A 14,829-nucleotide genomic window follows, 5' to 3' on the forward strand; every position below is an offset into this window, starting at 1 on the left:
TGAAGAATTTCAGCTGAGAAAAGGAAAATGAAAAGAGAAAATTCTAGAACTGAGAACTGTAATGTTGGACGTGAACAATTAATCTGATTATCTTAAAGTAGAATGGACACAGAAAAAAAAAGTTATTGACTTCAAATAAGGTCATTTGAAATTCTCTAAACTGAAGCACACAGAGGAAAAAGAAATAATAATTTTTAAATTGGTAATCAGAGCCATGTAGGAGAATTTCAAATGGTATCATATTGGTATAGTACCACAAAATTGGAAAATAAAATGGGGAAATAATACCACTTACAATAGTGGCTAAAAAAACACAAAACCATAAAATACTGAATAATAATCATAAAGAACCATGTGTAAGACCTGTACATTGAAAATTATTGAAATAAAAAAACTAAATAGAGAAATAATGTCGTAAATTAGAAGTCAAAATGTTAAGAGGCCGTTTCTCCTGATATGTATATATTCATAGCCATCATAATCATATCGTTTCAAATTCTAGCAGGTTTTTAAATTCTAGAACTGAAAACGTTTATTCTGTATTTTATTAAAAATGCAGAAGAGTCAAGGCAATTCTTACAAAAAAAGGAGGACTCACCATATTTCCAGGCAGAATAAAACTACATTAATTAAGCCAATGAGTGTTAGTACACAGACAAATATACCAATAGGCCTAAAGAGCGTATACAATGACTTGATTTTGACAAATGCACCAATGCAGTTCAATGGGTTAACGGAGCGCTCTCTCTCTCTCTCTCTCTCTTGCTCTTTCTCTCTCTCTCTGGTTTTGCTCTATTGCCCGAGCTGGAATACAGGGACATGATCATAGCTTAATATAACCTTAAACTCCTGGGCTTAAGTGATTCTCCCTCCTCAGGCTCCTGAGTAGCTAGAACTAGTTTTTGTAGAGATAGTGTCTCACCATGTTGCCCAAGCAGTGTTCTTCAATTTAAAATACAAATATTTCTGGGGAAAAATATGTCAAAATGTAAAAAAAGGTTTAAAAAAATCAGTTAACATTGACCATTTACATTATTTCTTATCCTAAAATTAATTCAATATAAACATAAATGTCAAAAACTAAAAACTTTAAAGCTTTTAGAAGGAAACATGCACAAATTTCCTGGTGTAGCAAGTGTTTGTTTAGGGCAAATAAGGCCTATCCATTTTAAAAAGTTGAAAAATTAGGCTTGAAATTAAGACATTTTGCTCACAGAAAGATAAACTTAAGGTACTAAAAAGATGATCCACAGATTCAGAAAAAATATTCATAAAGCATATAGCTGACAAAGAATGTGTATCCACAAATCAACAATAACAGAATAATAAGCAACATACTTTTTAAAAATGACCAAAAGATTTGGACACTCAGAAAACCAAATATCCATATGGAAATAAGCATATTAAAATGTTCTCAATTGTCATAGCTAATGCAAATTGTATGTACAGTAAAAACAACTACATATACTAAACAGGCTCATGTATGAAAAACCTGAAAAGCAAGGAATGATGAGAATGTAGAGCAACTGGAACTCTTATGGTGAGAATCTAAAATTGTACTACCTCCTTGCAAAACTGCCAAGTAATCTCCAATAAAGTTAAAATACTTTGACCATATGAACCAGCAATTTCACTCCATGTATGACTGTGTATGTCTGCAATCAGCCGTCAGGTAGCTAGCTGGTTTCCTTAGGAAATGGTGCCATTTGGGGCTCTATTTGTGTATCTGTTATTAGCAGGTTTTGTACTTAACGATGGGGATCATTTGTCAAGCTCTGTATAACCTCCACACGTCATTAGGGCCTTGTAGTACATGACTCCATTGAGCAAAGAGAAGAGTGGCGGGGGAAAGAGACTGATTGACATCAGATAAAGGATCTTGTCTATTTAATTCTTAAGGTCCTAGGTTGTGGATACCCTCTGGTGGGCGTTTATGCGGCACATGATCATCTTTATATGCTGCACCAAGGTTCAGTCTCAGCCTTTGTTGTTACCAGTTTATCAGTTTTGTTCTTTCTCCATCCCTGAATAAGCAGCCAGCATATAGCATTGGCTATAAGTTGGTGTTGGTCTTTATCATTGGCTGTCTCTAAATCATGTGAAGTAAGCAACCAACCCACTGGGAGGACAGCCATTCACTGCTGTCTTTATCTTTCCTTTATTTTAACTCATGGCAGAACATAGTGCAGATTTATTTACCAGCCAGGTCGGTCTTGTTTCATTTTTCATTAATTGGTTTTAGAATACTTTCTGTAAGGCTGTAAGTGGTGGAGTAAGAGGCAGCCATGGGAGTGGGCCCTGAAATCCAAAGCACTTTGTGCAGTTTACCCATGCACTCAGCACCTGTCAGTGCCGGATTCCATGCTATTCCCATCTCACAATGCAACAGCTGCTGAAAATGTTCCAATTTTATGATTTGGTAAATTACATAACACCAAGTACGTAACAGGCAGTTTCTATTGTGTAGATACTTGGTGTCACATGGTTATGTATTCCTAGAGCCCAGTAGCAAACCGGGGACTGCTTTTCAGACAGCATATAGTTGTCAGGGAAAGAGGGAAAGATAACATGGCTTAACTCCAAAGCTCTCAGGGCCTGCACTGCAGTTCTTATATTGGGGTTTGCTAAAAGCTTTCTTTAGCATCTCTCTACGACAGATCTTTCCAAAACAATTACGATTGTGGGTCATAAGTTTAAAGGGACAGGGCAGCTTGCACTGCAGCCTAAACTTGCTGCAGAGACTTTTTTGCTCCAAAGTCCTGCTCAAAACCATGAGGAATTCAGTTAACTTAGTAAACACCTTGGAACAGTAAGGCTGAATAAGTTATAATTACCCCCAAATCTAGAGTATCATCACCTTTCATTTTTCTTTATTAATTGGCAGGGGTAAATATAGTGGTTGATTTTTACTTTATAAAAGAGATCCCAACATACCACGGATCAGAGGGTCCAGAAATTTCACCAATGTAGCAGGCCTCTGAGTTTCATGGGTGTTTATCACCCTCTCTCAGGTACACATGTATTTCTTCCTACTCACTAGATACAATGAAGAAAATGTCATCAATAAAATGAACTGGCAAAATACTTTGTAGGCCATCAGGAAAATAAAGCTCCCTTTAGAATATATTATGGACAGAGAATGGGAGGGCTGATGAGTGACAAGGGTATAATAGTATACTGATTTTCCTAGTATATAAAGACAAATTGCTTCTAACTAACTTTGCTGGTAGCAATAAGGAAAAAAACTGTCAAGTCATTATCTGTATACTAGGTGTCAAGGGTTGTGATGCTTTGCGCTCTAAAAAAACACATCTCAAAAGATAGCTGTAATCAACATCACTCTCTGTTTGTGTTGATGTGTACCAGAAGACATTAGGCTTTTGTGTCAATCAGACAAAGTAGAAATGAATGAATACCTCCCATGCCATGGGTAAGAGGATATTTGGGAAGGACTTATCTAGAAGAACACCAATTGGTGACCTGAACCATAGAGAAAGGGCTAACGGTTCTTGAAGTACTTGGAAATGTAGTCATGCAAATTTGTGGCCTCCAGCCCAGAGCTACCAAAGCAGAGACTTCTGGAGTGGTGCTTAGAAACCTGTGTTTTAACTAGTCCTCCAGGTGATTCCGGTGTGAGCTAAGGTTGGACAACCACTGTTCCATTTACAGGCTTAAATTCTAGACTTAAATTCATCATAGATTTAATGCAACTCTTAAAAGCTCAAGTTAAAACATTAAATCATGAATCTGAAGTGACTGTTTCCATGTACATAAACTCATCTTAAGTCTGATATATATATATATAAAGATGAGTTTATATATATATATAAAGATGAGTTTATATATAACTATACACGAGTTTATATATATATATAAAAATATGAGTTTATGTGTGTGTGTATATATATATATATATTTCATTTGGATCTAATAACCCTAAAATCCACTTATGAGAATGTTTCTCAGACTCCTGCCAAAACAAACTTGGTGAATACTTTCATTTTCTGGACCAAGTCTTATACTTCAGGTTGTGATCAAACTCTTCTTATGAGCCTAAAGGAAATAAGTAATTGTAGTGGTGTCTCATAAGGCATTGGCTGTGATGCAACCTGTTGAAGTTTTTATGCAAGAAGAGGCCTAGTCCTTTTTAAAGGGGGAAGAAAAGGTAGCTTTGTTGGCAAAAGAGTTCCAGCAGTATTTGGTGGTTTAGAGTTCACAGAATTATTTGTGTCTCTTTCAATACCCTGCCTTGGCTGTATCTCAGATTTCCCATACTTCCAGTCCAGTGGCTTTATTTTAGTGTAAGATACCTGCAATACTTATAATCAAGCCTTGGGCTTATATCTTGGCCATAATTGTCCCGAGACACCCGCTGTCTTACAGTCGTTCTAATTTTTCACCCACAATCTGAGTTAACGTTCAAGGCCTTAAGTTTTTTCTTTTCTTCGTTTGTGCTCTCCTGCATTATTATAATCACTTTTGTCATCAAAGCAATGAGGGGCCATAGGCGATCCCCCAATTCCCTGCTCTCCATTTGCATTCATAACACACCACCACCAGTGTTAATCTGGGTAACTGTGAGTCTATCACGTGCCATTGGTTTCTAGGGCAAGAAAGTAATTTGTGCTGTACTTAAGCATATGAGCAATGCAATGCTAAAGTCCCACTTCCTGGGGCCACTTTGGTACAAGTGACTTATTACTCAAGAGTTTAAGCAGGAAAGAAGTGGCTTACTCATTAAAACAAGGTAATTGATTTGAGTTTAATAAAAGTGTTTTTAAATGAATGAGCAGGATTAATGGAAAACCAACAGTAATAAATGATTTTCACTCTTGTTCCTGAAGTAGCAAAGGAAAGTAGATTGAGGGAGTAGTTACTGGAACCCAGAGGCTGAATCTCCAGCTGTAAAAGAGAGCCACTCACTTTACAGAAGCTGTGGCCTTCATTAGAGGAATATAATCACTCCTTGGCCATCCAGCAGGAAGACAGTTGGCTGAATATTCCTTTTGCTCTCTAATCTCATGCCAGTGCTTCTTGTCTGATGATGCCTACCAGAATCCAGGGTTCAAGGGAGCTCATTGATGTAGTCCTTAAATTTTGTCTTCAAGAGTTTGTGGAGAAAAGTTGAGAGTGGCTCCAGAGGGAAAAAGGAATAAAGCATCCGGCATATATTTCCATTTATTTAAGTTTTCTTTATAACCTTTAAATAAAGTGTTATCCTACAAAAAGTTCTTACATATGCTTTGTTGAATTTATTCCTAGTGTTTTGGGGGTGTTGATATTTCAAATGGCATAGTTTCATTGCATTTCTATTTGCTGTTGCTATAAATAATTGCAATGAAAATCAATATGTTGATTTTCTGTCTGAAAAATTTACTAAACTCTAATTTTAAGTTTGTCTATAATTTTTTTCATTATCTATTGAGACAACTTTTCACTTGTAAATAATGAGGTTTTTATTCTAATTTTACAATCTTTGTAAGTTCCCTCTCCACCTTACTGAGCTGGTTAGGATTTCTTAACATGTTATATTGAAAAAGAGTGATGACATTAGAATTCCTTATTTTGTTCCTAATTTAAAGTGAATATTTTAATATTTTATTATTGCATATACAGAATGCTGTTAAATTTTTTACAAAAACATTTTATCAGGTATATTGTTATCTTTTGCTGTGTAACAAGTTATGTTAAAAATTAGTGGCCTGAAACAACAATACATATGTTATCTCATATTACCTGTGAGTAATGAACCTGGGAGCACCTTAGGTATATGATTCTGTCTTAGGGGGTCTCTCGTAAAACTGTAGTCAAAACTTCAGCCAGTCAGACAATAAGTAGTAGTCAAAATATCAGCCAAGGGTATAGTCATCAAAAGATCGACTGGAATTAGAGTACTGGCTTCCAAAATGGCCTGCTCATATGGTTGGCAAGTTGATGCTGGTTGCTGAATGGAGACTTTAGATAGGTTCCGCATGGATCTCTCTCTAAGGCTGCTTACATGCCCTCAGAACATACCTGCTGGCTTCCCTCAGAGTGAGCAATCTAAGAGACAGCAAGGCAGAAGCCAAAATGTTTTTATAACATCCTTGAAAGTAAGACACTGCCATTTCCACATTATCTTATTGAGTACACAGATGTGCTGAACATCATGGAGAAGTGTGAGATAAAAGTTATGGAAGGTCACTTCTCGGACTGAGCTTCTGCACTAGACATAATCAGTCCGGACTAATACAGAATCGAGTCACTCATGCCAGCTTCCACGTAATCAAACAGAACTTAGAAAAAAACATTTTCCAGAAAACAGGAGATTCATAGAAACCCATCCAAACGGGCCCCTTCAACATGAACCAGTGCAGTAAGAAAGTCCTACTTTCACTCTATAAGGAAAGTTACTTTAAAACAACCGGTCAACTTTTTGTTTCTTATTGCTGCTTTCTTTTTTTTTTTTTTTTTTTTTTGAGACGGAGTCTCGCTCTGTCGCCCAGGCTGGAGTGCAGTGGCCGGATCTCAGCTCACTGCAAGCTCCGCCTCCCGGGTTCACGCCATTCTCCTGCCTCAGCCTCCCGAGTAGCTGGGACTACAGGCGCCTGCCACCTCGCCCGGCTAGTTTTTTTTTTGTAGTTTTTAGTAGAGACAGGGTTTCACCGTGTTAGCCAGGATGGTCTTGATCTCCTGACCTCGTGATCCGCCCGTCTCGGCCTCCCAAAGTGCTGGGATTACAGGCTTGAGCCACCGCACCCGGCCCTTATTGCTGCTTTCTTCAGTCTTTTCCCGCCTATAAAGAGCTCTCCCTCTGCTCAGCTCAGGGAAATGCCTTTCGGTTTCCCAAATGGGATGCTGCTCAACTTATGAATTACTAATAAAATCATTAGATCTTAAATTTTTTGAAATTTTGTTCTGTGATAGAAGAAATTACACAAATACATGAAGGTAAGAATAATCAGGAGGTAAGAATTACCGTGTGACATTTCAGAGACCAACTACCATACCAGGTTAGTATTTTTCTTCTATTCTATTTTTTCTATTAAGAGCTTTGCAACAGATTGTTCCATTTTTCCATGTTCCTTTTGAGCATTTGTTGAGATGATTACAAAGTATTCTTGTTTTAATATGTTAATGTGACTAATTATATTGATTATCTAATGATAAGCCAACCTTGTATTCTCAGGTGTATTCCAAAATTGTCATAGTGTATTCTGCTGGATTAAGTTAATATTTTCTTTAGAATTGCATGAGTGAGATTGGCCAATAATTATTTTTTTTTTTTTTTTTTTTTTTGAGAAGGAGTCTCGCTCTGTCACCCAGGCTGGAGTGCAGTGGCCAGATCTCAGCTCACTGCAAACTCCGCCTCCCGGGTTTACGCCATTCTCCTGCCTTAGCCTCCCGAGTAGCTGGGACTACAGGCGCCCGCCACCTCGCCCGGCTAGTTTTTTGTATTTTTCAGTAGAGACGGGGTTTCACCGTGTTAGCCAGGATGGTCTCGATCTCCTGACCTCGTGATCCGCCCGCCTCGGCCTCCCAAAGTGCTGGGATTACAGGCTTGAGCCACCGCGCCCGGCACAAGCATTCTTATACACCAGTAACAGACAAGCAGAGAGCCAAATCAGGAATGAACTTCCATTCACAATTGCTTCAAAGAGAATAAAATACCTAGGAATCCAACTTACAAGGGATGTAAAGGACCTCTTCAAGGAGAACTACAAACCACTGCTCAGTGAAATCAAAGAGGACACAAACAAATGGAAAAACATACCATGCTCATGGATAGGAAGAATCAATATCGTGAAAATGGCCATACTGCCCAAGGTTATTTATAGATTCAATGCCATCCCCATCAAGCTACCAATGAGTTTCTTCACAGAATTGGAAAAAACTGCTTTAAAGTTCATATGGAACCAAAAAAGAGCCCGCATTGCCAAGACAATCCTAAGTCAAAAGGACAAAGCTGGAGGCGTCACGCTACCTGACTTCAAACTATACTACAAGGCTACAGTAACCAAAACAGCATGGTACTGGTACCAAAACAGAGATATAGACCAATGGAACAGAACAGAGTCCTCAGAAATAATACCACACATCTACAGCCATCTGATCTTTGACAAACCTGAGAGAAACAAGAAATGGGGAAAGGATTCCCTATTCAATAAATGGTGCTGGGAAAATTGGCTAGCCATAAGTAGAAAGCTGAAACTGGATCCTTTCCTTACTCCTTATACGAAGATTAATTCAAGATGGATTAGAGACTTACATGTTAGACCTAATACCATAAAAACCCTAGAAGAAAATCTAGGTGGTACCATTCAGGACATAGGCATGGGCAAGGACTTCATGTCTAAAACACCAAAAGCAACGGCAGCAAAAGCCAAAATGGACAAATGGGATCTCATTAAACTAAAGAGCTTCTGCACAGCAAAAGAAACTACCATCAGAGTGAACAGGCAACCTACAGAATGGGAGAAAATTTTTGCAATCTACTCATCTGACAAAGGGCTAATATCCAGAATCTACAAAGAACTCAAACAAATATACAAGAAAAAAACAAACAACCCCATCAAAAATGGGCAAAGGATATGAACAGACATTTCTCAAAAGAAGACATTCATACAGCCAACAGACACATGAAAAAATGTTCATCATCACTCGCCATCAGAGAAATGCAAATCAAAACCACAATGAGATACCATCTCACACCAGTTAGAACGGCAATCATTAAAAAGTCAGGAAACAACATGTTGGAGAGGATGTGGAGAAATAGGAACACTTTTACACTGTTGGTGGGATTGTAAACTAGTTCAACCATTATGGAAAACAGTATGGCGATTCCTCAAGGATCTAGAACTAGATGTACCATATGACCCAGCCATCCCACTACTGGGTATATACCCAAAGGGTTATAAATTATTCTACTACAAAGACACATGCACACGTATGTTTATTGCGGCACTATTCACAATAGGAAAGACTTGGAATCAACCCAAATGTCCATCTGTGACAGACTGGAATAAGAAAATGTGGCACATATACACCATGGAATACTATGCAGCCATAAAAAAGGATGAGTTTGCGTCCTTTGTAGGGACATGGATGCAGCTGGAAACCATCATTCTTAGCAAACTATCACAAGAAGATAAAACCAAACACCGCATGTTCTCACTCATAGGTGGGAACTGAACAATGAGATCACTTGGACTCGGGAAGGGGAACATCACACACTGGGGCTTATCATGGGGAGGGGGGAGGAGGGAGGGATTGTATTGGGGAGTTATACATGATATAAATGATGAATTGATGGGTGCTGACGAGTTGATGGGTGCAGCACACCAACATGGCATAAGTATACATATGTAACAAACCTGCACGTTATGCACATGTACCCTAGAACTTAAAGTATAATAAAAAAATTGAAAAAAAAAAGACGAATTTTTCTATTTCTGTGAAGAATGGCATTGGAATTTGATAGCAGTTGCATTTAATCTGTAGATTGCTTTGGGTAGCATTGAAATTTTGACAATATTAATTTTTGCAATTCATATAGGATGTTTTTCTATTTATGCCACTTTCACTTTCATGAATGTGCTACAATTTTCAGTATACACGTCTTTCACATTCTCCATTAAAATTACTCCTTAGTCTTTCATTTACTTATGTATTTCTTTTGATGTTATTATAAGTAAATTTTATTAATTGATTTTTTCACATAATAGTTTTTCACCAGTGCATAGAAACAAGAATACTCTCTGTATTATTAATTTTGTAACTCTCAACTTTATTGAATGGGTTTTTCAGCTTTAATGAGTTTTTTTGGTGGAGTCTATCATTTTCTCTATGTTAAGATTACACTTTCAGAAAACAGACAGACTCACCCCTTCCTTTCCTATTTGAATGCCTTTCATTTCTTTGCCTTGTATAGGTACTCTGGTCGATTACACATAATGTCTTCAACATTTGTAATTTGACATCAAATCCATCTGTTGTAATAAAACGATTGCTACTTTTCAACTTGAAAACCTGGACGTTTATCACTACTCTCCCTTTCTCTTGGTCCAGATCTTATATTTAAAAAAACCTATCAATGTAATCCAGAATAACTATTTTTCTTTAAAAATTTCAAAAGCATTAAAACATTTTAATCTAAAAAGTTTTAAATTTTCTATGTCAATGATTTTAAACTGTGCTCTCAAAACAAATCCAATACCTTTAGTAAAAAGTTTATGTTAATTCCTACACTATCGCTGGGTCTAGCCAAGAGTTGACCAAAGGTGATATTAATAGATAGGCTTATTTATTACCTTGTTCTCACGGTTCTAATGTAAGTCTTGAAAATCTAGTAAAAATGTGGAAAGATTATAGTTGCACAAACTCCCTCTCATGAGTCACAGTTAATCCAGAATATCATTTCTAAGTTATCATAAAGCCAACAAGTAAATATAGTGTTTAAAAAGAATTCTAATTTTAGTAAGTATATTCTATAAATGAAACATGTAATTGATAATATTTACGGAATATCACACAATTGTATTTATTTACACAGAAAGGAATCAAAAGCGTATCTATTATGTAATATTTAAGTGACTAAAAATACTTGAGATAGCATTGCTACATAAATGCTATATAAATGCTGACAGAAACAAAAATGTCATTCCTTACATTTGCTTAAATATATTGTGACACATTATAAGTATTTTTAAAATACATCACTAATGGTTGGGTCAAGTGGGCAAAAATGATTGTAAGTATTTAACTGTGGAAAAAAAATTAGTACAGGGGATAGTATTCATGTGATAGAAGGACTTTAAATGGAACCCAGAGATTAGCAGCAGCAGCGGGAAGTTTTAATTACGCACCAGGTGCAGAGTCTAGGATACAAAACAGAACTGTAGATAAGTCTGACTCTTTCCAGCGTAACTAGGAGACGTGGCTACCCTGTCTGGAGGCCTTACATAGAAATCGGCCCCAAACCAGGTAAACGGAACAATTTTCCAATATCAAAGAATCAATTATGACATTACAATACTTCAAAAATTTAATCTCTGACTTAAATTAGACCAAATGGATAAATTTTGAAGGTATTTTTATTTTACCAATGATTTTGACACCGTCTTTATTTCCCAAAAATTACTGGAGTTACAAGAAATAAAAGGCATTAGTGCTTCTGTTTTTGTGACAAAATATTTAAGAGCTTTCATTTTCTTTTAAGCCAAGCCATTAGAGCTCCTTTATATATACATCACACACAACACTTCTCGACAAAAGATCTAGCAGTTGTTAAGTTTTTCTTTCCCATTTTATGAACCCTAACACAACTTCCACAGACCATCTATGAAATGATTACACTTTCTGACTTGTCCTGTATTTCCCTCTTTCATAATTAGTCATACTACTTTAGAACAAGAATTTGCCATACAAGATCCTCTCTCACGTAACATTTCTTTCCTTCATAACTTTTTAGCATAAATACATCTTCACATCCACAACTTTCTTTAGATCTCTCTCCCCTACTAATTTCTGATGCCCACCCAAACCAAAAAGGTCACATAATGCAAGGCAAAACAGAGGAGAGCCTGAGATTTTGAGAGGGACCTACCTGCTTAAAGTTCTTGGGGCTCCATGAGGAAAACAGAGGTTTCTCCTAAAATGGGATTTGTGGCACCTTCTGTTTTTCTTTAAGGAGTCCCAGGCTGTCAGAAATTACCTTAGATACTCTCATGTGGGCATCAAGACAGACTAGGGAAATCATTCAGACAACTGAGCAGAAAAAGAAACTACTATCCCCACTGTAAATTACGATGGATAAACTGAGGCACCATGCAGAATTCATGTTCACATACAATTACAGGGTCCACAGCTCATTCTCTTACCATCCTGTAATTTTGCAGACTCTATGCCCAGTCACTGATGTACCTGTATGGTAGCTCATGGCCCACTTAGACCTTAGAACCTGGGTCTCATTCCTGCTCTACAGCTATATAATTTAACAATTTTCCTCTGAATTTGTTGGATTCTAACCCAGGATATCTCAAATTCTATTAATATTACTGAATCTTAAAAGGGGGCTGTGATGTCTTTAGTCTTTAGAAATATTAAACCTATAAAAAAACGACTATATGAGGTTAATTAGTATTCAAATTTCTATATGCTTTAAAATATGAATGCAATGTATTGAGAAACACACCTACGAAACTGCACCCAATCAACTCTGGACAAAAGTTTAGATATTATTTCTTCAATATAAGCTATCTAGCGGTATTTATACATAGTCTTGCATATATCAACAGTTTCTTTCATGCTCACAACCTTAAAAATAACTAAAAAGTGTCCAAATTATAAGCCTTACACATTCCTGCGGGCTTGAAAAATGACACAATATAGATTGTCTTTAAAGCGATCAAGAAAATGTATAAACTTCTAAAGGAATCAGTAAAAAATAAAGAAAGTTCACATCAAAAGTAGTAATACTAGGAATAAAAGAGGGCTCAACACTGCAGCTACTTAGAGGCAAAAGTTAATAAAGTCTTGTTTTTGGTTGTGAATCTTTGCCTTAAAACATTATACATGGCCGGGCGCGGTGGCTCACAGCTGAAATCTCAGCACTTTGGGAGGCTGAGGCGGGTAGATCACCTGAGGTCAGGTGTTCTAGACCAGCCTGGCCAACATGGTGAAACCCCGCCTCTACTAAAAATACAAAAATTAGCCAGGCATGATGGCAGGTGCCTGTAATCCCAGCTACTCACGGGACCAAGGCAGGATAACCGCTTGAACCCAGGAGGTGGGGGTTGCAGTGAGCCGTGATTGCGTCATCGTACTCCAGCCTGGGGGACAAGAGTGAGACTTTGTCTCAACAACCACCACCACCACCAGCACTACACATGATTCTCCCACATTCCTTTTTCTCTTTCAAAGAGGTGGGGATGAATCAGGTTTGCTCATGCAGCTGACAATACTCTTGAAAATGGTGGCAGAGAGCTGGGCGTGGTGCCTCACACCTGTAATCCCAGCACTTTGGGGGACTAAGGCAGGTGGATCACCTGAAGTCCGCAGTTCAAGACCCACCTGACCAACATGGAGAAAACTGTTCTCTACTAAAAACACAAAATTAGCCAGGCATGGTGGCGCATGCCTATAATCCCAGCTACTCGGGAGGCTGAGGCAGGAGAATCTCTTCAACTCAGGAGGCAGAGTTTGCAGTGAGCCAAGATTGCCCCATTGCACTCCAGCCTGGGCAATAAGAGTGAAACTCCATCAAAAAAAAAAAGAAAAAAAGGAAAGAAAAGAAAGGAAAGAAAAGGAAAGGGAAAAGGAAAAGGAAAGAAAAAAAAGGAAAAGAAAAGGAAAAAAAAGAAAAGAAAATGGTGGCAGAGAAATAAAGTGAATACAGTTCACTTAATGATCTCATAAATTAGCACTTACTAGTCCTGTGACTCTTGCAAAGCTCCAGACAACTATGTGAGAGAGGGGAAATGGCTCTTTGCTACCAATATTTTGTGTGATGCTTCGTTTTTTGATAACTTGAATAACTACTTACAACACATTAGCCCATTTATACCGGAGGTTGCAATTTTTTGAAATTTTGCATGTGTGAAAAATCAGACCTTGTCGATGACCTTGAGCAGTAGGATATAAGTAACTCCCTCATGCTTACCATTCCAACGATGGAACACTAGGCATAAGTGGGTTAACACAATCATGAAAGCATAGGTATCCAAATAACTAATTATACGACAGATTTTTTTTCCTCATCTCTAAAACACAGTAAGGGACCAGTTACTCTGAAAATACAACACAGTGACAACTAGTTTCTTTTTAACTGTTTTGGTTTGTCGTTTGTTATGACCATTGCTGGGCATAAAGAAAACAGAGAAGAAGAAACAAGAATGGAAACATGAAATAGAAGCAGCAGCAAAAGAAAATGAGGAGCAAGATGAAAAGAAGAAAATACAGGCTAGAAGAGAAAGAACAGGTGTGGGAATCAGAAGGCCTATTACGAAACCTTTTATCCCCTCTCCAATTCATGAAAATGTCCAAGACTATCACAACAAAAAAGCAGCAAAAAAGATACACAAAGAGTCACCCCCTAAATTTTGTTAAGAATGAGATAATGCTGCCACTCGCCTAGCTCAGTCACCAGCAGGAGAAGGGCACTCTCCAGAGATTGCAGGAGGAGGGGGAGGACTCCTCCTTTCCCTAGGTGCACCTCCACCACTGCCAACGCCGGCGGTACAGCACCCGCAGGTTCCTCCCCACCCCAGGTCGGGCTGGGCCCTGCAACACTCCTACTCCCCGTCCCGGTTCCCAGACTTGCTGCTGCTGTCACCACTAGCACCGATGCCAATACAACCACTGTCACCCTCAATGCAGCAGCCCACCCTACAAGGTTCCTAACACTTTGCCCCCGCGGGCATCCTCCTACCACTCCAGTCGAGTTGCAGTCTCCGTTGCTGCCACCAATCGCGCATGAGGTGAGCTGCAGAGTCACGCTATATGAAAGGTTCCAGCGTAGCACAGGTGACTTCTCCTCCTCGTCCGGCCTGGCTTGGAGTAGCTGGGCAGGCAAAGCCAGAAAAACCTAGAATGGGACGCAGGGAGTGGTAGTGTTAGAGCCTCACCTTGTCATGTTGGCAACTGGGTGGCAGGGACCAGTTTCAGTGAAGGCACTCACACCCATCCTCCAAAGTCCAGCCTATCCTTCTGGCAAAAGCTGGCCAGGAACTGGGGCCTGGGGTGGGTGTTGAGTGCCTTTGCTGAAACCGGCCCCTGGCCAGGTGCAGCTGGACAGAAATTGCTGGACCCACCAGGCTACGCTCCTTGCGAAGCAGGAGTGGGAGAAACTCA

The 14,829-nt window shown here is 38.5% G+C and overlaps 1 long non-coding RNA gene across 1 annotated transcript in view; it reads right to left on the minus strand.

Moving 5' to 3' along the window:
• LOC115894906 overlaps nucleotides 1–14,450 on the minus strand; it is a 32,871-nt gene extending 18,421 nt beyond the window's left edge. Inside the window, exon 1 of the long non-coding RNA XR_004055139.1 lies at nucleotides 14,408–14,450. This is a non-coding gene — a long non-coding RNA (uncharacterized LOC115894906). The remainder of the gene's footprint in view (nucleotides 1–14,407) is intronic.
• Nucleotides 14,451–14,829: the final 379 nt, after the last annotated feature.

This window comes from Rhinopithecus roxellana, chromosome 19 (genome assembly GCF_007565055.1).
Source record: "Rhinopithecus roxellana isolate Shanxi Qingling chromosome 19, ASM756505v1, whole genome shotgun sequence".
In the NCBI taxonomy this organism is placed as follows: Eukaryota; Metazoa; Chordata; class Mammalia; order Primates; family Cercopithecidae; genus Rhinopithecus; species Rhinopithecus roxellana.